Below are 24,910 nucleotides of genomic sequence, written 5' to 3'. Positions count from 1 at the left end.
ACAGCAGCTTCGCGCAGTCTCTGGCAGGATCAGACCAAAATCTGTTTTACCAGGATCCTTGATCCTAAGTGATATGGATTTCCCCTCAGCTGTGTTTATCCTTAGATACAGAAGCAGATACATTTTTGTGGCTTGCTAATACTCTCTCATCCACTTCAAAGACCCATTTGAGAAAGCTAGTTAGCTTTTTAGTCCATAAGGGAAAGCCCTGGCATCAGGTCTTATCTAAAGGTCTGCAAACTGTCATGGTCACCACGGTAAAAGTCTTTCTTTTCTAGCTAGAATCAGAATAATAGAGCTGGGTTTAAAAGATGGTGGCTTTTGTAGTTTCAGTAAATGAAGAATAATAGAGTACACTAATTAGAAATTCCTTGTAACACTTCACTATGAGAAATGACATTGAATCTGAAAGCTTCATAATATTTAAATATATTTCATGACAGAACACTGGCAGCATTTAAAAGGTCTTAGGTGTTTTGAATTCCTGATTGGTTTGACAGCTTGACAGTGATTTGTAAACCGAAGGTGTTGGCAGGGCTTGCTCTTCTGTCGGAGCAGATATCAAAGTTCAGATTGCAGACCAGTCGCCGCTTGAACACAGAGATGAAAAATTGCACTCTGATAAATGTTTTCACTGTGGAAGAAGCCAGATTGTGATCCTGAAAATAGTGAGGCCTGATCCAAAAATGATTCAAGCCAATGGAAAAACTTCTATTGATTTCAATGGCCTTTAAATCAATCATTTTCCTTCTCATACAGCCTATTTTATGGCATACTGAGTGTATTTGGGGGTTTTCAGAGGACATGCTAGAGCTAAACCCCCTAGTAAGTCTACACCAGAATAAGAGGTCTCACCAAAATTAAAGAGGGAAACAAAGCTTAATAAGATAAAGCTGGTAGATATAGTGATTTATGACCTGGAATCATGTAAATTGAGTTGAACATCAACCTCGTGTATCCTTTTCCTCCTTTCACAATCTTCCTTCTGAACATGAATTCATATTTTTTGTTGACACCAAAATCTGAAAGCAATTTACTTTGATTCTACTGGGATTTCTCTGTCATATTCCTAAAGTACATTGTTAGCTGTAATGGGACCACTTAAGGTTACAGTTTCATGATCTTAATAATTTCATTTTCAGAGATGGTCTGTTTCATGATCTTCTGTTGGGATCACAACAATCATAGAAATAATTAACTGGTGCAACTGAGCATGAAATACCCCACCTGCAAAGTTTGTTGCCCACGAAAATTTACAGTTGTTTCCATTGCAGTGCTGTATTTTACACATTAGACTGAACCCATATTACATTATTAAACTATAAATTTTCATGGCTAACAAACTTTGCAGGTGCGATATTAAATGCTCAATTGCACTGGTTAATTATTTGCACGGTTTTTAGCATCCTTGTAGGAGACTGGAAACTGCTCATGTGGGCCGTAAAAGTCCTGCCTAGCCCTTGCCCAGGAAAAAAGGCTCAAGGGTGCAAACAGTTTAAATTAAAATGGGTATTTTGTTATGGCACTCTATTTTTAGCTAAACCCTGGAAATATTGGAAAGGCGATCAATATTCTGCAGGATGTCAAGAAATCCTTTCTAAGGGGAAGGGGTGGTGAAGCACTGGAATAAATAGGTGTTAAGAGCCACTCGTTAGGCTAAGCTCTCTGCTCATCTCCTGCATTGTTGAGAAGTGGTAGAACCGCTCTCAGCAGCTACAGGCACCCTCTTCCTCTCTGTGTTTTCCATTCTGAAGTGCTATCACAGCTTCTCCCTTGTCGGGGGCTGTCCTCAGCCCAATGACTGTCGACCTGGGAAGTGTTCATGGAGGATGCTCCCCAGATTGAAGTACCTCTGTGCTAGCAGTGCTTGAAATTTGAGGACAGTCTTTTGACTGCCTCATGGCCAACAGAATGTCCTGAGGAAAATATGGAAAAATGGATCAGAATCACCCATTTACATCCTTCAAGTCTTATTGGTCTTGGTTCTTTGTCAGAGAGTCAGAGACATGAAGCATACATTTTTAGTGTGAAGGCAATCTGACGCATTCGTGTGCTGCCCAATGGTTTTGCTGGGAATACCCACGTCGCAATAATTTTGCGCAGAACTTCATATAGTTTTAACCTCTATTTTTCAAATAGAGCTTCATTTCATTCATAAAGCTTTTCAAATTAAGCACCATTTACTCTGTTTTAGCAGCCTGGGAAACTAAGACAGACAAGAGATCCATACCTGTTCTCCTAGCATTAGTGGCAACATGTAAGTGATGCCAGTCGCGGCTGAGTTGATGTGATTTACCCACGAAATAAATCACTGGCACGAGTGGAAATAGAACCAGCGTCCTTAATCTCAGCCCCAGTCCCTGTTCCTGTGTGTTCTGACTCTAAGAACAGTCATTTTTCCAGATGATGCTCACCATTTAAGAACACGGCTAAGTCTTAGCTCAGTGCTGAAAATCACTGATTTTATGGTAAGTGAAATGCAGAAGGTCATTTCAAATCTACCATATGTAAAATGCTTTATGTTTGCATGCTCATTTCTGCTGCCTGACACATTACTTAGTTTTACATTAGGCTAATGCAGAACAATATTAATGAGGAAACCAAGGTGTAATGTTCTTGCAAGAATGCTGACAGAAGTGAGACCAAGTTTTAACCACGGATTGCTTGCTTTAGCATTATCTCTATTGCCGTTAAACATGCTCTACATTTTCTGGACAAATATCATTTGGAATTAATTGAATGGAAAGGAGGATGTTCAGAAAATGCATCTTTAGAGTTGTTGAAGTATGACTTTTTAATCAAACTGAGTGATTGTAAACATAAATTAGTTTTGTTCTTCCTGCTGACTTGAAGATGCAGAAATGTGTACACTTTTAGGTTAAAATCTTTTTCTCATGACTTTGCAATTTCAAACCTTGTGGATGCTTTGCTGTTCTGGTAGAACCATTAGGTAATGATGATTACTTGAATGTTACTCGAAGTACAGACTCTTTGACCGTATACTGAGTTCTAAGATTTTATTAAGGATTTTATTACATTCTGTTCTTCTCCACGTTCCCAACATGTTGTCTTAAAATTCTGCATGTGCTTGTATCTTCTTCCTCTGGGAGGACACCAGGTAAAAATTTTAAGACTTCCTTAACAACGCTTTCTGATACATTTTCTTCAAAAGCAGTGACCTTAAACCTTCAGACAATTTAGAGCAAAAATACAACTTATATAGTTTTTCCAGATAGATTTTATATTACCTGAATAAAACTCCGGAGCTTTTAGGTCTCCAGCTTCTCTGGAGTTCTCTTTGAGAGAGAGAACACAGATGTGGATGTTCTTTGGGTATCCATGTAATTGGGTACAAATTGCAAAGCTGAATTATCTGATTTAGTATCTCTGAGATGGGCTGCTTAGAGCTTAGTCTGAAGCTTAATAGAAACAGAAACAAAAAAATGAGTATAAATGCCCATAACTGTAGGAAAGGAAGCTCTTAGCACAGAAGTGGCATCTCGGTCACATTCAAAGATTTTATACTGAAGTGCAGTTCCGTTGTTTGCATGGTGCAGGTTATATAAAAGGGAATTAGAGGGTCTTAAATATGTCACTGTACATTCATGAAACACTACAAAACCCCCTTAAAGTTGTTTAAAGCCATTCAGTCTGCAACAAACAGAAGTAATAAGCAAAATGTTAGTGGGTAAAAATAATACGAGGACCAGATATTTTCTTTGGGCATTTACAAATCTTTCCTCTGCTGTACCCTGCTGCTCTGGCTTGGGTATGGCTCTGCATGTGGTGAACATACTAAAAAGTCAGTTCAAAGGGATCAACAGCAGAATTTCATGTCAGAGAAAATAATTTTGCTGATGGTTCAGAAGGCATTTCTGGGTGCCCAGAACTGGACCCTGTTAATTAAACCAGAAGTAAATACTTATGATTGAACTTGAACTCAGGTCTGTTCCCTGTGTAAATGCCACTATTTGACCCTCCGGTACAGGGAGGCTAAAACAGCACAAACCCTATTAGCTCTAGTTAGAGCTGCAAGGCTAAAGCCCATGTCTGAAGTGGAGATAATATTGTTAGCGGTTGTTTTTTTATTCATTTTAATGGAGATAAACAAAAAAGAAAATGAATCAGTGCTAGCAACTTACAGAGCAGCTCTGTCCACATCAGAAAATTGGTTACTGTGAGATGGGACCCATGTATAGAGAGCAATTGAGGGGAGAGAGATGGCATGCATCTCGCCTTGGGGAAGTACTTCCATCAGCAAATGGTCCGCCAGGTTCTTTCACGGGCACTTTCTGTGTGTGTGTGTTGTATTAATGATTTGTAGGTGATGAACCACATTCAAAAATTCTCTTTGATTTAGAAGAAAACCCCAAAGTTGTACACTCAAGGTACCTCCTATCTGATATTAGTTAAGTCTTGTGCACTTCACTGAAGAGTTACCTCTGGCTGTTCCTGAGCTCGCTCTAACAGAGCGCTGCGGAGCCACTCCAGTGTTGTAGCTGCAGAGCATACCTCCAGTAAAGGTCATAACACTCGTCCTATGTATGGTGCAAACTTCCTGCTATACAAAGTCTAGAATTTATTTTATGTTTCAATGCTAACATCTCTGGGACTACTGAGGAACTTGGAGATCTTGGTGGTGGTAGCACTACAGAACTGTACCTAAAAATAACAGGATTTGCCATTCTGCTGCATTAGAATGAGCAGAATATCAGTGGCATACAACTGGAGGAATTTAGGAATAATAAATTAGGTCCAGAGAGAGATCCAGCCAGCTTTATTTTGGGAACATAGATACAAACCAATGGAAATTCAACTGCTAGTAGAGAAACAGTCAAAAACTTCATTCCTTCCTTCATTATTCCCAATAAATAATGTAGATTGTTTCAAATTCAGATCATGAGTTTACTTTCAACAATTCCCTACATATACTAGTTTGGTTTCCTTTTTGATAGAGAAAATCATAAATTATCCTCTGAACTGTTAATGTCACACAGAACTAATCAGACATATAATCATGCATGATATATTATAAGTCCTCCTGTACTGAAATAATGTTAATTATGAGGATTTCATTTATTTAACATGGAAATACGTAGTTCTAACAGAAATTAATGGACTGTAATTTTGAAATGTTACTAACATAATTTTTAGTGTTCCTTAATTAGTCACATGTTATTTCTTTTTGGTCTGGGAAAGTTTATGCCGTGTTCATATTCCATGTTCTTTCTTGTTAGAAATCACAGAAGGTCAAAATGAAAGATTTAAGGACTATTAATTCTCTTTTGGAGATCATCTTTCAGAGTCAAGAATTTCTCTTCTACAGAGACTGAAGCTAACATGAGTAATGAACAAATACAATATAATTTATTTTATAAACGGCTGTAATTTGATTATTGCTATTGCATGAAAAAATCCCACGCATATTCACTGCAAGAAAATACCAAGACTCAGATGATACATAAGGTTACACTAGGTTAGGAGCAATGCAAACAATGCACTGAAGCAGCACTTCTCAGTTATCAGCATTAAAAGAGCTCAGAAATGGAGTTTTTTTTGTATTTTTTTTAAATAAATGTTATTAGGTAAACTTGCATAGACAGGCTGAACAGTGCATAGTTGATGGTACTCCTAACTTTTTTTTTTTTTTCCCTTCACTACTTTGAAAAATTAGGAAATTAGACCATGGCAGGATATATTTTTGTCTCACTTGGGTTCCTTCAAAAATCCCATTAGGCACTTATCAGCATCTTAACATGCCTAATAACTCATGAAATTTGTTCTAAGTGGTTTGTCCAAGTAAATGCAGATCATCTCTGGCATTATCAGAAACTAAATCTGTGGAAAGTCTCCCTGTCTCCTTACAAAGTAACATCCATAATATCTTTCCTGGAACAGTTCTTTAACTGCCTGTGACCTTTAATACACTATCTGGTAGTTTAAGGACTGTGTGTATGTTTTGGTTTGGTTTTAGTTGAAAAATGCAGCTTTCATTGAGATCAGTAAAACCATGACTTCTCAGAACCTCTGCAAATGGGTCTGAAGGCAAGTTTAGAGCAATTTCTGCAAGCGGTTAGAATAGTCCTGATTTAAGAGTATTATATTTGGAAAAAAAAAAAAAAGGAGAAAAAAAAAACTTTTGCCTTACCCTCATTCTTTCCTAAAACTTGTATCTCTTTCTGATAGACTTTCTTTTTGGAATAGAAAGTAGAGGCCTGGGCGAGGTATAGTTCATCTTGTGCCTATCCATTGCACCAGAAATAATAGTTTTGGGTGCAGATCACACTGAGCCATCTAAGACAACACAGCAGAAATCAAGGATAAGCCCCTACTGAAGACAAACATGATCAAAATTCTTGAAAGAAAAACTGAATACATTTGTTAACGGTTTAAAAAATAAATAATGCTGGAATGATGACGAAACAGAATTTGCAGCCATCCAGGATGCCAGTTATGAGCCGGTGTGCCTGACGTGTTCAACAGACTCTGCAAGCTGTGCATGTTAAATGCTGCAAGCAACTAAAAGTGGATTAGCAGAATGGATTTTCCTCTCCCTAAGAAATCTTGGTGAGATAGAAGTATGAAACCAGTATGATTTTCAAACTTCTAATAAATCAATTTCTTCCCTGCTGCTTGACCTGACGCCGGGTACCGAGTTCTTCCCAAATGTGTGTTTATAATGCAATTACTCCTGTAACGGGACAAACATTTAGGAAAAACTTGCCTGAAAATTAAGAAGAAACAAACAAAACCCCCACTGTTTAAATGTCCTAATAGGGAAAAACAACATTGAATAAAATGTTGCTCTTACCTAAAATATGTGTCCAGCAATGCTGAACACTGAAGCTTCCCAGGGACACCACAAATCCCTTTCAGTTAGAGAAGCTACAGCTCAAGAAAACAAATACAGAATTGGATTCCCTCAAAATGTCTTATTTGTTAATGTGACTAATGCTGTTGAATAATGTGAAGCAGAATACGCAAGGGAATTATTTGTTTTATTGTGTGTGTGTGTGTGTGTGTATATATGTATTTTACAGTCAAGAGAAGAAAGACCAACTCTTTGTACAAGACAGCAGAGCAGGCTGTCAAGAATTACAGATATGGAGCATTGTTTACTTGAAGACCCGTGAACAGCAGCTGTCAGACAGTATTGGCAAGCACTGCGCACAGCCCAGCCTTTTTCAGAGGCTGATGACACTGAAACACACTTTTTACAGAGCAGCTGCAGAAAATCAGAGCAAAATACGACAATGTGGAGACAGTGGGGTTCAGTCAATTGCTCTTAGCAGCAATTGCTCTGGAGAGGTACAATCAGGCTCTCCATTACTTGGGTCTGCAAAATTGCTACCCGTGGAAACTAGAGGTAGGCTTGCATGGAAACATCAGATCCACTTTGTCCATATTCATGGCTTCTGTTTCAGCGAGTTGCAGATGGATTTCCACATCTTGGCTTCACACGCTACTGCTGTGTAATGGACCTGAAGGTAGACATTAAGTTCTGACTCCGGAAAAGTTTGGATTTGGATCATGATATGACTTCATCTTCCTTTTTGAAAACACCTCTGTTGAAAAAGGTTTTAGTTTTAGGATTTAGGCTCTGTGTAGGTTTTTATAGCATTTGGGGCAGGGTTCTGCTTTTACTGGTAGTCAGCAGGAAAGGAATGCATACTGTCGGGTGTTTTTATGAGTGTGTTTCTTATGATAAAACCCTGACCGAAGGGTTTGTTAAATGTTTTCCCTCCAAATTAGATTTATATCTTAGATTTTGACTAAACGAAAATCACAGAAAAATTGTGGTGGGGAAAAAAGTACTATTTGGAAAACAACAAGAAAAGAAAAAAAGTCCTGTTCTCCCTCCATGAATGACTATTCCAGCAGAGAGTTTTAGTTTAGGTATGAAATTGCAGATTTTGGAAATCCTGGTTATGAGTTCCCAAGTCTCCACTTCCAAAGTAGATTAGGGCTGGCTGCCCTGCACCTGCCATGCTTCATTTCACCCATCAGACTTTTATTGCAAACTCTTTTCTCCGTATGCTGGAACATGGGAGAAAGCCTAACCAAGAAGCTTCCATAGAGAAGCACTTGGAATTCAAGATCCCCAGCAACTGTGGTGTCTTTCTTTATGGAACACTCTGTTAATATGTGTGTGTGTGTGTGTGTATATATATATATATATATTTTTTTTTTCCCCTGATAATCATTCTTTTCCCCTGGAAATGTCATTTTAGATTTCATTTTGTCATTGTCATGTTCAACAAAAATGCAAATCCTTCAATCTTTGTTCTAACCGTAGACCTTCTGCAACCTTCTGTTGCAGAAGACAACTTTGATGAAGGACTGTATGTCATAGGCGGCTGGTAAAGTTAGCAGCAACATGGTAAATCATTAATTTTTAATACAATCGATTGACTTGGAGTGCTGGAACCCTTTTATTATTTTACCAACATACAGAATAAGAAATAGTTATTTTAAAACAGCCATAACACTTACTAGAAAACAAAGCAAACTTCTACAATCTTCTTCCCATTTGAAACACGCCCTGAACTTCCATTGCTACTGCTTGTCAGCCAGCAAAGAGAAAGCTATTTACAAGTCTGTGTTCTAGGAGTGAGAACAAACACGAGACTTGGTACTTAAGGCTTATGCCAATGTGCATCCCACAGCTCTTGTTGTAAAGGTCTCCAGCATCTACAATATTTGTGAGCTAGTCCACTTGGTCTAGTCCTTTCAAAGCCATGTGAAGATGAAGGTTGTAGTTTTAAACACAGTTGCTTAACTTTTAATTACAATTCTAATTTAACTTTAACTTGGTTTTGGCAAGGGACTACTAATTCTGAGTGGCAGCAAACAACTCCTTTGCTGCTGTACTGCTTTCCAGGGGTGCAAACAAATACTTTTCTTGGAGTTCTTGAGGGGGGAAAAGAGAAAACAAAAGTGAAAAGAAAAGAGCTCTGCTTAAGACCTGAGGGCTATTTACTCATCCAGTCCTTTGTTGCAGAGGAGCCTTGTGAATGCACATTACCTTGGGGTGGTGGGGTGTGAAAACTCCTTCTGTCAAATGCCCCCCTGTGAAATTATAGAATAAATCAATCAGGAGAGAAATGCATCAAAAACTTTTGCGCAAAAGAATCGAGAATGACAGATGGTCTGAGCCTGGAACATACGGATTTTGTCAGACAACAGAAAAAAATGCGTAAGATCATGGTGTGGAAAAGTGCACGTAACCTCTGCCTGTGTGCTCTAAGAGAGAAATAAGGCAGCAGAGTGTTTCAAAACTTATCATTTTTTCTTTGACAGTGATTTAGAGAAAAGTGGACCAGAAAATATTTGGTACTCAACCTTTCTAACCTCCCAAGTAACACTGGTGCCAGGAAAAACAGATGGCACTCAGGTCTCTTCTGAAATGATAGTTAATCCACTCGCGCCAGATCTCTGTGGTGTGCAAAATGTATGGTAGAAGTCACTATCGGAAAACAAGTCATTAATTAATAACATTTCACTGTTCAAGGATCAGGTAGGTGTGAGTGCTGGTCAGGCAGCTGCCGTCAGGAAACCTGCTTGGCAGAGGAAGGGAACGGGCACAGTAAGAGATCGCCCTCCCCACCTCCTCTACCTGCAACGGAGGCATCCATCATTACATGTAATCAAGCCTAAAAGTATTTATCATCCCTAGGGCATGAAGCTGTTTGAAGTCCAGAGTATAAAGAGAACATCAGTGCAACAACAAAACGATCAGTCAAGTAAAAAAATAAGAAGTGGGAAAACCAGATAGTGGGATAACAGAAAAATTGTAATTAAATTCTTAACTGTAATTAAATTCAGTGTAAAGTGACAAACGGCATTGGCAGAACGGTTTTTAGTGTCAATGCATTTACTTGATAATTTACAAGTGTTTTCTTCATGGGTGCCGCTCTTGTTCTCTTTTGCCTAGTTTCAAGCAGGACTTTGCACCAGGAGCTCACGTAGAACATTCTCCATTTTCCTCCAAGATATTCAGTGGACAGAGATCCACAGATGGCTGGGAATCGGGGCTTTCAGGGAAAGCAGGGCATGCCCTTACCAGAGGCCCAAATGCTTATCATTGCTTCCCCACTCTCACAGTGATGTGTGAAACTTTTAGAATTTTATTTACTGTCCAGGAAAGTTTACATCGCGTGGCAAATGCGTCTGTGCTCAACTTAACAGTAGCTTCTTGAGCTTACCAAGGATTTGTCTTCGGACCTGCTGTTAGAGAGCCTGGCTCTTCTAAGCATGTGCTCTCCTTTTACCAGGCAGTTGGTAGTGTGCCCCATACCACGTCTGCATCAAACTGGGCGACGTGTTCAACCTGGAGCCTGTCTCTCTGATGGGATGCGTTATCGCAGGCGGTGCACCTTGTTCCCGAAGAGCCAGTCAGTCACCTCCTGCACCTTGCCACCTGTGTTTCTGTAGCCCTTGCCAGCTCTTTTATATATCTGATGGTCATTTGCTTGTGAAGGAGTCTATCTCATTAAAAAAAAAAGAAGTCTACTTCCTCCAAATTCTGCAGTATAAAGTGGTATAAACTCTGTTATTTAATGCGTGAGCCTTAGGAACTATACCATGGGCTCATTTTAGAGGAACGTAACAGTCAGTAGTCACCGGGTTTCGCCACTGAGCAAATTCCCCTCTGGCCTCTTCAGCCAAACGCCAACAACCCAATGTCCCAGGTGTGGAAACGGCTGAATTTCTTGTTCTCCAAAGAAAAAAGCAGCCTGATCCAAGTCTACCTTCACTTTCCTAAATTTCCAAAGAAGTTTTAGTTCACAGAAAGCAACCTCTTATTCCTCCGAGTCTTTTGCTTTTCAGTTATTTTCTCCTGGCTTGCTGAGGAGAATTTCTATCCTTCCACTGAGCTCCTTAGGGAAGAACTGCAAGTAGACTGGGAAGCTAAACATTTCCATGCGGTTCCCTACTACAAAGCCCTTTGAAAACAGTGTGAAAACATGGGGCCTCTGAGGCTGGGTCACGGGAGGTTGGCTGCCTCTAACGTCTTCTCAGCCTGGCAAAACACCTGCGGTAAGACATTCACTGCAAATCTGCACAAGGGACACAAGATACAAAGCCAGCCTCCAACGGGACAGCAGCTGCATAATTTAATTGTTACTTCAAGCAAGATTCATTCAGCTGAAGATATCCAAAAGGTTATTCAGTGCCTATGGAAGAAAGAAGACCTCGGGCAGCAGGTTTTCTCAATCCTTGGCTTCCAAACATCAAATAAATCCTTTCTTCTGGGTTGTTGAGAGCAAAGACAGGCCTGCAGTGTTGACCCACTGCCCAGGGGAATCTTTCTATGGAATATTTCTTGCTTCAACAGGAGCAGAATGACCCACACCAAAACCGAAGGACCAAGAACCCTCTTGTTTGCTATGCAGTGTTTTCCTTGTGCTTTCCTTTCTCTTGCACATCTTGCACAGCCCAGGACAGTTCCTGGATACAAAATAAGATTCTTATTTTTCTTACTGTTATTGGAAAATGTATTCAACTTGTTCAATTTAATTAGGAACAGTTACTGTCATGGGGAGCTTTAACCTGATCTTCAAGGAATTTTCATTGTAATTATCTGTTTATTAGTAAATTTCCAATTTGTAGTCAAGCCTATTGTGCACTCCTTGCATTGATAAGTTGTACCTTGACCTTATCTTAAAAAGTAGAAGAGTCCTTTAACCATGATTATTCTAATTCGGTCTGCATCCTATTTTTCTAGGGGATAAAAGAGATCTCATGCCTGTTGAAAAACTCGAATACTAGCCTTTTATCTTACCTACAGATAATATAGGTATATAGGCACAGTACTACGGACATAATACACTGCCTGTGTCTATTAACTGCTGCTTCTGATTTAAAAAGCATCCAATTTTATCAACAGTAAACCATGTGAAAAAAGATTCAGACCATGACCTCCCACCTGCTCCAGTCAGAGATCATCAGCTAAAAAGAAATTGTATCACATTTTATAAGCTTTAACTCCTCTAAGTAACTGAGGTCAGAGAAATATAGAGATTACAGAATATTGTTCCACAGTAATGCTGGAATTAAAGCCTTAAATTAAAGCATAACATTAAAGCATTTGGCTATGACCCAAAGGCTTTGGGTAATGTGAAAGCAAAGTGGATGATAAAAAAGGCTGCAGTTGCAAGGATGGTTGTTTTGGCTGTAGTGAGTGTGTAAAGTTGGGGATCCAGGTGGAAACGGGGTGAGGCTGGGTGATGTTTCTGGGTGACTAAACTGGGACAGCGTTAAGAGTGGAGGTACAGTCTGAAACCTAACCGAGGCTGTATTCCTTTGGCAGCAGGCAGCAGTCCTGGATCAGAGATGTGGTTGAGGTGATCTTGGCCTGTAGTCGCACGGCAGCTGCAGAGCCAGGCAGAGCTGCAGTGAGTGACAGGGACTGCAAGGCAGGATTAGGACGACACCTAGGTGTGAAACCAAAATCCCAGACGTAGGACAGAAAGAGGAGGAGAGACAGTCTGGCTACTCAACCGAGGCCGAAGACAGAGGATGGTCTGAGACTGCAGACCAGTGAAAGCTTCTCTGAGTCTAGACCGAGGTTACGGACAGGAGGAGCAAGGCAGTATTTGGCATGGAAGGGGATGAAGCTGCTCTGAGTCGGGATTTTGCTTAGTGCTGATGCTGGGTAGAGCTGTGGTGAGTTTAGGGGATGGGGACAGCTCGGGCTTGGAGGCGGCTGTCGCACTGGAAGTGTGAGCCTCAGCCCCGTGGGGGCTGAGACAGGCAGAATGGGGGTAGAAGCCTATTTCTTCTGTGAGGAACGAACTTCATGGAGATGCAGAAATTAACTTCCCTTTGTTTTATTCAGTGTTACACAGAAATTAAAATGACGGTGGATACTCAAGAAATATAAGCTTGTTATAATGAACAGATGGCAGCTCAGTGAAGATTTGTATGAAGAAGAGCACCAGTCCTTTTGTTTACAACACTTACATGTCCTGTTTTGTTTTAATTATACTGTTGTTTTTCCACCCAGGCTATTCACTTAAAAAAAAAATAAAACTCAGAAAACCACCAACAAAAACAAACCCCACCATAACTGTATTTATGTCAGCAAAGCTAATAAGCAATCTGAAGGCTGGAACCGTGTAAGCAAACGCTCATGAATATTGAGAAATTTCTGATAGATGTGGTGTCTGCCTGTGCTGTTTGGATTCATCTCCAAGTCCCTTGTGAAGTCAAAGGAAGTCAGAAACAAAACCGTCCTCATTAGCTGTCTGGCCAGGGGCTCAGGGGGTTCTCAGCGTGTTTATGTAACGCTTTGTTAAATACATTTAAGAGTCTGAAATGAGTCTGAAATGTATGAAAAGGGGAAAAAAGCACACACAAACAAAGCATTTGTGCTTTGTTTGTGCCCCTTGTCAAAGGCATTTGTGCTTTGTTTGTGCCCCTTGTCAAAGGCAGCAGATTTAAGGCAGGATTTAACCAGTTTCCAGCTCTTATTGTCTCACGAACTTCACGCCGTAAACGGCAGCAGTTAATTACAGGTAATAAAGGTTGAGGCTGCTAATAGGATTAGCCACCGCGGCACTCAGAGCGCTGGGCCTGGCCGGAAGGGAGAGGCCCAGACAAGGCCCGAACGGGGCCCGCGGGGCCGGGCCCGGAGCAGGAGCCGGAGCCGCCCCCGCCGCCCGCCCCCAGCCGCCGCTTGCCGGGGCTGCGCCGCCCCCTGGCGGCCGCCGGGAGGGGCCGGGGCCGGGCGGGCTGCGGGGGCGCCCCGGGGGGCCGAAGCGGGTGACAACGGGGGCCTTCCTGTGAATGAGCGGGGGGCGTTGTCGTGTCCTTCTTCCCTTTTCCTTTTTCCCTTTTCCTTTTCATTGTCATTTTTTTTCCTTTTCCCCTTTTCTTTTCCCCCCCTTTCCTCTTCCCCTTTTCCTCTCTTCCTTTTTCCCCTTCTCTTTTTTTTTCTCATTTTTCCCTATTCCTTTTGCCCTTTTCCCCTTTTCCCTTTATCCTTTTCCTCCTTTTTCTTCTTCCTCTTTTCCCTCTTCTTCCCCTTTTCCCTTTTTTCTTCTTCCCCCCCTTTTCCTTTTTCCCCCTTTTCTTCATTCCCCCTTTTCCCTTTTCTTTCCCCTTTTCTCTTTTCCCTTTTCCCCTTCCTCTTTCTCCTTTCCGTTTTTCTCTTTTCCTTTTTTCTCTTTTTCCTTTCTTTTTCCATTTTCCCTTTCTATTTTCCCCTTTCCTTTTTTTTTTTCTGTAGTGTTCAGTCCAGAGAAACAGCATTAATCATCTAGTTCATTTCCAACCTTGTTCAGTGTTGCTAAACCCCAAATCATAACAGACCTGCATCCCAGCCGCCAGCTGTTAACGCTGTTCAATCAGTTAGTATTAACCAAAGTTTAGCAGCATCCTCTTACGTAAAAAATCCAAAGCAAATACAACTAGTTAGGTTTGACTTAACCAACAGCCTTACAGAAACAAAAATGTGAAGTTACCAGTGTTCACATCAAGAGAAATTCCTTGGGGGAAATTACGTATTACTTCCTACTGAAGTAGTTCAATGTTTCAGGGAAGCACTCAGAGCCTGCAAAGTTTCTGAAGTCTTTCCTGTCAGCATTACTGTCAGCAGTAAATACCCGGTGCCTTGTGCACACACTGTATTTCATGCGGGCTTCTGCTTCAGTCAGTGAACACAAGGGACAGGGCTCATAAAATTAACAGCTACTCACTCTAATCTGTGGCTGCAGACCTTGTGCAATTTGTAATCTAACTCCAAATGCAGAATTGTTATTTTTTTCATCATCTTTCTGACAGTTTTACAGCAATTTGGGATAGCACCATCCCTCATGCCATTCAGGAAAGGTGCAGAGGGCGGGGGCATGTTGCATTATTCACTTTTGCAGTAAGTCTCAGGCACAATATTTGGACATCACTGGCAAAAATATGCTCTAATTCAAATTGCCAGCTTAGAAGGTCTATGGCAAGATTTTTGAGAGTGCTTAGCGTTTCCCAGGGCTCTGGGAATAATTTTAATCTGCTTCACTTGCTCCGTTCTTCTGAAATATGACCAGAGAGATCGAGCTGGGAACACATGCAATATAGAATATGTAATCGGAAGCCATCTTTCAAAACTTAGTTTCAGTGATTTACTCATCATGGCACAGTTATTTTGTGCTCCTTCAGCTGCCTTCCTCACACAAACGACCTCCCTCCTAAAATCCTCCTGACGTATCTTCTCCATTTGTGCAAACTTCACTGAAAAGTCAGCGAGGCGCTCTAGGCCGTCACGACACAGCCTGAAGTGAGTTTTGTGGCTCCTTTATGCGTGTGCTTGAAGACTCGGAAGAAAAGAAAGACGAGAATATCATTACAGACGGTACCGCTGCGTGTCCAGCGTGGCTACCAAAGCAAGGGTGCGCTGACTGCCTGAATCCTGGTGTTTCTGTTTCCTGAGGATGGATGGTGGATGTTGCTTTCTGTGTGCTATGGTTTTAATCATACTATGGCTAGCCTCTGTGTGCATAACTCTTTTTTTTTTTTTTGGTGAAAATGCAAGATATCATGTGAATCCAAGTATTTGCTCTATGTTCCCATGTCTCATCTATTTGTTTCCCTTCACTCTCTCATGCCTGGACTCCCCCACTGGGAGCATTTCAGTTCCTTCACACAGCCAAAGGTAAATTGAAGTAGAAACATTAACTTTTAGAAGGAATCTTTAGTGCATAAATGGTTGCGAGGGCTAGATGGATAGAACTGCTTTTAACCAATAGATTGAAGATATTAAATTGGGACGTGGTAAACTGCTCAAGCTGGAGACAAGGATTTTCTCTTATCCATTTTGCAAACAGATTCCTGGCATAAGAAGTCTTCAAGATTAGCTCACTTGTATGATGCTCCAAAATAGAAGAAATGGATCATTCATAAAGCTTGTGGTCCATGTGTTTTCTGGCCTTTTGGAGCTTTATGCTGTAACATCTCCTTAATTTTTTCACCAAATTGTGAAAAAAAAAAATGTTCTGAATATCACTGACATAAAGCTGAATTTCCACGTCAATGACTTTCGGCAGAGAATGGAGAATGCACAACTTACTTCTGCAGGGCAAGTCACCCATGGGGGAACCAACAGAAAGCATTCTTCATCAAAAGAACCGTCTTTCATTTCGGCTCAGCCAGTTATGCAATTCAATCATTCCCCTGGCAGTCCCCGCAGAGAAGACTTGAAATGACCCTTAAGCTTTCTCCACTTGGCACTCAAAGCTTTTCCAGGCTGCCAGGCTGCTGTTGTTTTCAGTGTCAGATTGAGAAAACGGGAGCTTTGGTAAAGTTCTCTCTCATTAAAGCACTGTTTCTCAGTCAAGGCACGAACACTTGACCTGTTTTATTCTCTCAGTTTTTGACTTTACTCTCCTGCTTTGGTCAACTTGTGTGAAGCCATCACACGTAGTTTTGTAAGAGCAAACCAGCCTAGGAGATCTCTGTCAAAAATACCAGTATCTTCTATTAAAAGGTTGCTTGGCTGTAGTTCTCCATAACAACTAACATCATAGTTCAAGCCTGCTGCTGTTCTAAATCAATTTTTCTCAAAAGGTGAAACCTGTGATTTCTTCCTGCCCATCTGCCTTTGCCGACCACGGTTCCTGTCTCTGACGGCGTTACGTTGCAGCAAAGCTTTTGCTTGATTAACCAAACACAACGAGTAATTCTACTTTTTGTACCCAGGTACTCGGCATGCCTCAAATGTTTTAAAGTGGCCTTTCAAACCCCACAGCGATCTCGCACATCTCTTCCCCAATGGTTTTGCAGGTCGGGGTGAGCCGGGCACCACCGCTCCCCTCCACCTCTGGCAGCAGCTCTGCTGTGGTCTGGGCTCAGTCCCGTGCCCTGAAGGGAAAGGGGACAGCAAACTACAGATGGTAAAAACTGGCTTGCAGTACTTCTGTGATCGCTGCAGCAGTTGGAGGCACAAGAGATACTGTCCTAAATGAAGCAAGTGGGGAAAATGTCATTCCGTTTTATGACGCATCCCTGGTTTCAACTCGGCTGCTTAAATTCTCTGGATGAAATGTGAATTATCAGATAAATAAGATAAAATATTCAGTACTTTTAAAGCTTCCATTAAAAACAAGGGGAGAAAAAAAAAAAAGACTGCTGTTTCCCAATGTGGCACGATGACTGTGGGATTAAGTGAGATTTTTTATTTTTTGACATTTGCATAAAACCATACTAACAGTTGGCTGGGCTAAGCTACATAACTACAGCGGTATTGTTAAACACACAATATTCTGCAGTAGAGGAAACCATTTTCTTAGAGAAGCGTTTAACCTGCTACCACCTCTTCTGGTTTGGTGAATTGAAACAAAACTATGTGAGCAGGCATTGAGCGAGGGTAATACAGGGGTGGTAAGGCATAAGCATTATTGATGCACGCCTTTATTCACCTAACAATACCAGTAAAGCACTAAGTGTACATATCAGGCCTAAAAATATTACTGACTTGAAAGGTGAGATACTAAAACAGCGTTAAATGTTCACGACGGTATGCAGTGGATGCTTAGGGTCTGACAGTAGCTTGTGAAATAATATCATGCGGTTTAGTACTCTCATGTCTACGGGGATTTAAATTCTTTTTATTGTTATGTGTTTACCTTATTTTTCTGGTGAAATGTAGAGGCCAACAAATAGTGAGGCTGAGGGAAGATTCTGCATTAATAAAGATTGGACCAGATTCTAAGGAGACGCAGCAGACTAGCTGAAGGGAAAGCAAAACATTTCGCTATAAACTACATGAACAAGCGGGTTTTCTGACCCTTCTGGAAAAATTTGGTGTGCAGTAGTCATGGTTGGTTTACCAGTGTTGTTATCTGGTCATTGGCAGCTATCGGTATTGGTATAGCCACTCGCACGTGAATACCTTAGCCTTCATACCCTTCCGGATGACATTAAAGGCATACTAATGCATCTTTTTTTACCCTATGAAAAATACAGAACGTCAAAGAAGACCTAAAGAATTTATTTTCATAAATGTGTTTTTTTTTTTCTGTAGAAACGTAACATTATGAAAAGCCTCAATTTTCTCACCAGTCACAAGTAGTAAATAACTTAACTGTATCACATTATAGCCATTTAACAAATATTCCCAGACCAGCCAGCAACACTTAGCTCTGTGAAATAGATTTGTTCTGGGTATAAACCAAGGCGAGCAGAATACGTATTTCCTGGCCCTTGTGGATATATGTGATGGAGTTGTGCTAGATGACTTGAATTAAGATGGAGCATGTGTATAATGAGTATCCCCTGGACAGGGATGTCTATACATTTCCTCCCAAGCTCCCTTTTTCCCTTCCTCCCAAATGCTGCTTATTACGGCTATTTTTTTTTTTCCCTTTTTTTTTTTTCCCCCCACTGATAAGTGAATTTTAAGGTTATGTTGCAGTTTTTTCAATACCAGGTAAATGTGTATAATATATCTCTCATAAAATGTTACTACACAGATGGGACTGAGAAAACTTTTTCACTTTATGAAGCCATCGTTAGTAATATCTACCACTTATGAATAATAAAAGAAAATGGCCTTTGGCAAATTTTAGGGTTTTGTTTTGCTTTCTGTGGAAATCCTTGAAGAAAACGAAAGCTCAGAAATCAAATGATCAAAGATTGTGATATAAAATCTCCTCAGGTGCAGTCCTACACAGCCTCTGTGATTCACAGGAGTGTTACTTTCTGCACATGCAGCAAATCCTTTTCGTGTCTCTCTTTTTTTTTTCTTTTTTTGTTACTACTCTTATACCAACAGGCAAATCTCATTCGCAGTCAGTTCTCATTCTGTATTTTTAATGAGTAAACAAAGATGAGCTTGGGTACTTCTTTCTGTTTATTTGTTTTGATTAATGTACCATATATACTTGTCTATCTTTGTGATGGCAAATGAAAGAAGATATGAATAATACATGAAAACAAACAGACGGTGAACACAATCTGGAATTAAAATTGACCAGGGGAGGAAGAGGAGATGATAAAACTACAGTTTTACTTTATTAGGAAATAAACGGTGGTGAAGGGTAGTGGTTTCCCCTATAACTGAGGCTACCAGTGCCCCAGGGAGCTGCCAGGAGGCTTTTCTGAGTGCACGTGCACTGATGAGAGTGACTCGACATGTGACAAAGAGCTTCTTAGCTGCAGGGCAGTTCCTGAGTGTGCAGAATTGATGGAGTCGGTGGGAGCAGTCCTTTGGCAAGTGAATCCTGCTACACTTCGCTGTGCCAGAGGTGCTGCAATCTGCAGGTGACTGCATGGGACCACTTCATATTTGCGAGAAATTCAGGGGTACTGGCAAGGAGAAAAAAAAAAAAAAAAAAAACCTGCTGTGGCTCATCTGAGGCACCAATGAAAAAAGCAAAGAGGAACTTGTCACGCTCAATGAAAAACTACAACAGGGATATATTGACCAGCCCTATATGATGAAAGATTCGGTAAATGAATACTTTAACTTGGAACTTGTGAAGGCTTTAAAGAGAAAACATCCTTGGATATCAAAAACTGAGCATTAATGTTTCACGAGAAAGGCAAGTGAGAACGTGGCTGAGGTCTGCATCATTATTCACTGGTAATTTGCCAGAACTGGGAAATGATGAAAGGGAATTTTACAAAGAATGCGCAGACACATTGTTGCCTTAGATGCAGGATCGCCAGGAATTTCCTGCAGATTTGAGCAAGAGATTTGAGCAAGTTTGGGATTTGACCCGTCTCTTCAGTTTTGAAAAGAAAAATGAAATATATGCCTCGTTTCATTGTTGACAGTGCACAAAGTTGCTTTTGTTCATGTTCTGATTTACAGAGCTAGGCTCTATCAGACATCTGTTGCTGCATGGAATAACACAGTATTTAACACAGTATTTATTTCTCATCATGGCTATGCAAACTTCTCAGTTAAAAAGACAGAAAATATTAGTGGCTATAAACTGATACAGTATTTCAATCAAGAAAAAAATCACTAAAATATTAAAGCATCATTTTCCCTTACAAGAGGTAAAATAATACATATTTATAATATATAGATATATGTGTCTTATTCATACAGACACGTTGGGCTTCTATTTTACTGGTTATTGTGACAGGAACAATGATTAAACTAAAGTCACAATTCTGCAGAGCCAAGGACCTGGACAAAATGTTAAGTATATGAGTAGCATGACTGACTCAAGTGGGCTTACATGGAGTTTTAAAACTGTGTTGCAACATCTTGTCATAGCGGGAGTCCTATTTTCTTGACAATCCACGTGTATGTCAGATCAAGCTTTCATCTAATTTGATTTAATTAGTAAAAAGTGAAATGAATGGTGTTAATAGCTGAGGTAAGAGCAGAAAGAGTTAAAAGCATGGCACTCACGACAGATACTTAGATGTTCTGATTGAAAATTTGGAGTGATCTAAAAATGTTCAGCATTTTGACTTTGGATTTATGTCCTGTCAAGGCTTGTTTGAAATGGACTTTCAAGACCAGGGGTCTTGGTTTCATCCAACTGGTCAGTATTTCTTCATATCTATGATCAAAGATTAACAGAATACAAATGGGAAAAAAATAAATACCACAGATCATAGCATATTTTGCAAGCTTTGGATGTTTACTGCCGAAAGCTATCTTATCAGGTAAAGACACTACAATCCACTTCTCAATGTTATTTTCACCCTATAAAAGAAAATATTTATGTATAGTAGCAGCATGTAAATTTATAGAAAAAAGATCCAACATAAATAAAATTAGAAATACTAACATCTATACAGTGAATGGTGCTGCAAAAAATAAGATTAATTCCATATGTTCTTGGTGCCTGTTTCCCTCTTTCTGCAGTGAATGAAATATCTTACCCTATTAAAACACAAAACACCAGAAACACCCAAGCTTTTTCTTGACTGATTAACATTACCATGCCATTTACATTTACAAACCAGACATTCTCTCCTGTGCCAGATTCAACAGCAGTTTCAAGGCTGCATATATACCCAGATGGGTACAGTCAAACCTCAGCACTTCATTCCAAGCTGATTAGACATCACACAGTTCCCGTCTCAAAATCACGTCCTAAATGTCAATGGAGTGAAGGATTCCTCATCAGCCCAAGGACAGGAAGGTGCTCGTACAGCCCAAATCTTTCAGATCAGCCCTGACGAGAGTGGCATGCTGGGCCGCCTGTGTAAATCATCCTTCAATTTTCTAATCATGACTGTTACAAAAATGGGATTCAACCTTCGTTATGAAGCTTTTGTAGATTGTAGCACCTGAGATTTTGAATGACAGTAAATAGCTGCATGGTGGTGGTAGAGTTCAGTTCCTGAAGGGGTAATGCACATACCTTTTTCTCACTTGTGCTTGCTGCTTTCCACTCTGATAGTTTTTAAAAGCTTTGATATGAAATTGGTAAAGTAAAAAAACAAACAAACAAACAAACAAAAACCTCCTCAGCTTTAATAACAAAGCTTTGAAGAAAACAAAACAAAATAAAAACATTGCCAGTTACTTAGAGGTTAATAAATATCTTTATTTTGAAGATTCGGGACCACAATCTGTTTTGTTCTCATTTGAAATATTTATAAACATCAAGCACACTACTATATCTTGATCCTTTTTTTTAACCATTCACTAGTACGCAGGACATAATTTTTTGGAAGCATAATCTTTCTAAATCATACTGGTGTCATGTTGTTAACTATTGATCCATCAGGAACCAGGAGAGGATTCCACCTTTAAATCAAATGATTTAACTGCATTCACAAGAGAGTTAATTGCATTGCTTGATCTTTACTTTCTTTATGGAGAAATGTGCAGAGTAGCATGACTTTTTATGTCAAGATTTCTCATAAGCCATCTTCTCCATTCTGATATGAATGATTTGTAGTAAAAGAAAATCATTTTCAAGAAGGGCTACTTATATTGCTTCTAGTCTGGCTTTAATCATCTTTAGATTTTTCTGTACATCTTGACAAATTTTCAGTACTGACAAAGATCTGTGTATGCAAGGTACAGAGATTCTTTTATAATGAATTCTCATGTTCTGTAACACTACTAATCAACGAGGATACATTTTCAACATTGCTTCTCATAACATAGTTGTATGCTGCTTGCTTGAGAGAGATTCTTGAGATGTATTTGAAACACAATTTTCAGACCTTTCCAGCTTCAAAAGTTGATTGTCTTTTGTTACGCCAGTTGCACCATGGCTGTATGTAGACAAACTTAGGTCTTGTGCAGAAGCCAGAGTATATTATCCCTGGCTTGATAAATTCCATTCAAATTGAACAGTGGTCAAAATAAAATAAAATAAAATAAAATAAAATAAAATAATTATAGTCCAGTTAATAAGAAACAAATCTGTCCTAAACCCCCATATTATTTTTTTTAACCATAAGATTTTAACATTTCTTTAAAATGTTACATCAAAATTCAACACGCTACTGATGCATCTATTCTTGATTTCAATATAATTTTTAATTACAAACGACAGTTTATTGTTTCGTTCACATAAGTTCGTTCACCTATGTGAATATTTATTGAATCAACAGTTGCCTTTTACAGGCACATACACATACATATGAACATAGAAACATAGACTGAAATCAAAAATAAATGCAGGTAAAGAAAAACATTGGAAAGAAAATGGAACACTGAATCATCACTGCAGTTATGGGACAATTATGGGAGGATGTATTTCCCATATGATATGACTGTCCATCTCCCCTGTTTAGAGTTGGGATACAATTTCCCCATTGGAAACTTTTCTTCATGAAGAATAATAGCTTTCCTTTCAAGAGCTTGTAATACGTTAAGTAATGATGGCAATATACTTTGAACAATAATATTGATAAAATGTATTTGGAAGCTAAGCTAAATTAACTTCTATGAAAAAAATCCATGATCTCATTAGAAATAGGATGTCAATGAGAATATAATAAGCATAGCCACCATCTAACATCTATACTACATGAGTGTAGGTTGCACTTCTGGAAGTGGAGAAATACACGTCATGGGAATATGAGTTACCTCTACATATTTCTTATCCTCTTACTGAGAAACTACCCTACATTTTTCCTGGCTGTCCAAGAGTTCTACCAGGAGATATAATGTGTATATATGACCAAATATGAAAAGTAGCTTATCGTAAAGGCAGCTGACTTTTAATATGGAAGCTTCTCTTTGACCTTGTCTGTCAACAGTCTTTGTTTTAATGACACTCATCACTACGGTGCCTCATTTTGATGATTCAGTATTCTTATTCAATGAAAAGGCAATTTGCTTTGATGATGTATATTACCTATTCACTGTAGAAAAGAAAGAAAATAACTATTTTGGGAGGCAGGCAGAGTTCTGTAACTCAGGAGAATATGTTTTCCAAAAAACAGGGCATGAGGGATTCATTTACATTAGCAAGACAAGCATACATTTGAAAGAGAAATACAGGTAATGACATAATTTTTCTCAAAGCAATGCTTTTAAATTTAGATTCAGTCTCTAGGTAAATTGTGAAGATCTTCAAATTTCAGAAGTTTCCAACCCAGGACTTTCGTTTTATCATTAAGGGTCTTCAAGATCTATTCAAAACACAGTTAATCACACTCTACTTTTGTCTGTCCACCTACATCACCATGTAGACAAACAGCACATATTCTCTACCAGAGAGTAGAGATCAGTGCAGAGGTCTTTGCCAGTACAAATTACAGTGAGCTAATTTTATTTTATGTTATTTTATTTTGAAAGAAAAATATATATTATATATATATATTTTAATGGAGGTATTTATTAATTGGTCAAAGTTCTACTGTTTTACACAGGTACATTTTTACTGAAGTTTCTGTAAACTCTATTGAAGACTTGGAAGTTTGTGACTCCTTTACAGCTGAGACTCCAGGCTCCTGTGATATCATGGCCAGCACACTCAGACCCTATAAGGGAACAGTCAAGGAGCCTCTAGGACAGCTCCAACCCCTTATGTAGAGAGACGGTGGTTTTGTTCTTAATTGGAAGAAAACCAGTGTTACAGCATTGCACTGTAGATTGCCCAGCCCTAATGAAAGTAAAGTATGCAAAAGAATCACTCTGCTGGCATAATAAAAGATATTAGCTGAAGAAAATGACCCTGCAGGATATACTAATTCTCTCTCACTGTTTCACAGTGCCAGTTTATTTTCCTCACTCTTTCCATATAAGAAAGTTCCTGTGGCATATGCTGAAGATACCAGATAGGACAATTTGGGACCATTTAAAAGCTGTAGGTTTTTAATCTTATCCTATGAACAAAATTTTCAATGTGTAAAGCAAGTGATCCTGAAATACAAAAAACAAAGACTGAAATCAGCATATGCAATTTTGAAACGTATCTCGTGATTTCAGAGGCTTGAATCCTACAATCACAGAGTTGGCAATACTGGAGATACAATAACCTTTCTTCACAGCTCCTCCTACTGGTCTCCATCCATCTGGATTAGTCAAAACAAATCTTTTCTTCCCATCCTAGAAGGTACCTGCCTATGGAAGAGGAAATTTTCTGTCTTTTACACTCTTGCATTACCTCAAAGAAATAGTTATATTCAAACTTGTAATATCAATATTAAAAGGTCTAATTTGATCTCATAGGAGATTCTTGCAGAGGAATAATCTTACTGTGAATATTGGTAGTGGAATTGGACCTGAAGGACGTGCTGTGATCAAATTCTACTTATGCTTCTATAAGCAGTTTGAGTTTTACCACTGGTAAATGCAGGTGAAGACTTTCCTCCAAAATTCTCTCTCCCACAACACACAAGACTGACAGCTCCAAAGTGCACTATCTGTCACAACAAACCTATCTCACTGTTAGATGGATAAGATGGGACACTCAAGTGGAAGTAAATAGGTCACATTTCATTGAGAAAAGTATAGACTGTGTATAATGTAAAAAAAATAAAG

The 24,910-nt window shown here is 39.4% G+C and overlaps 1 long non-coding RNA gene across 5 annotated transcripts in view; it reads left to right on the top strand.

Moving 5' to 3' along the window:
* The window catches only part of LOC310880037, a 157,508-nt gene that overhangs the window by 6,987 nt on the left and 125,611 nt on the right, over window positions 1–24,910 (top strand). The window contains exon 1 of one of the 5 annotated variants that reach the window (XR_014571350.1): window positions 7,021–7,487. The exons of the other annotated variants lie outside the window; for them this stretch is intronic. This is a non-coding gene — a long non-coding RNA (uncharacterized lncRNA). Of the gene's footprint in view, window positions 1–7,020; window positions 7,488–24,910 lie in introns of those variants that run through there. 5 annotated transcript variants of the gene reach the window in all.

The sequence above is a fragment of the Anser anser genome (genome assembly GCF_964211835.1).
Source record: "Anser anser genome assembly, chromosome: 12".
NCBI classification, from domain to species: Eukaryota; Metazoa; Chordata; class Aves; order Anseriformes; family Anatidae; genus Anser; species Anser anser.
This window is presented reverse-complemented; position numbering and strand designations above follow the sequence as displayed.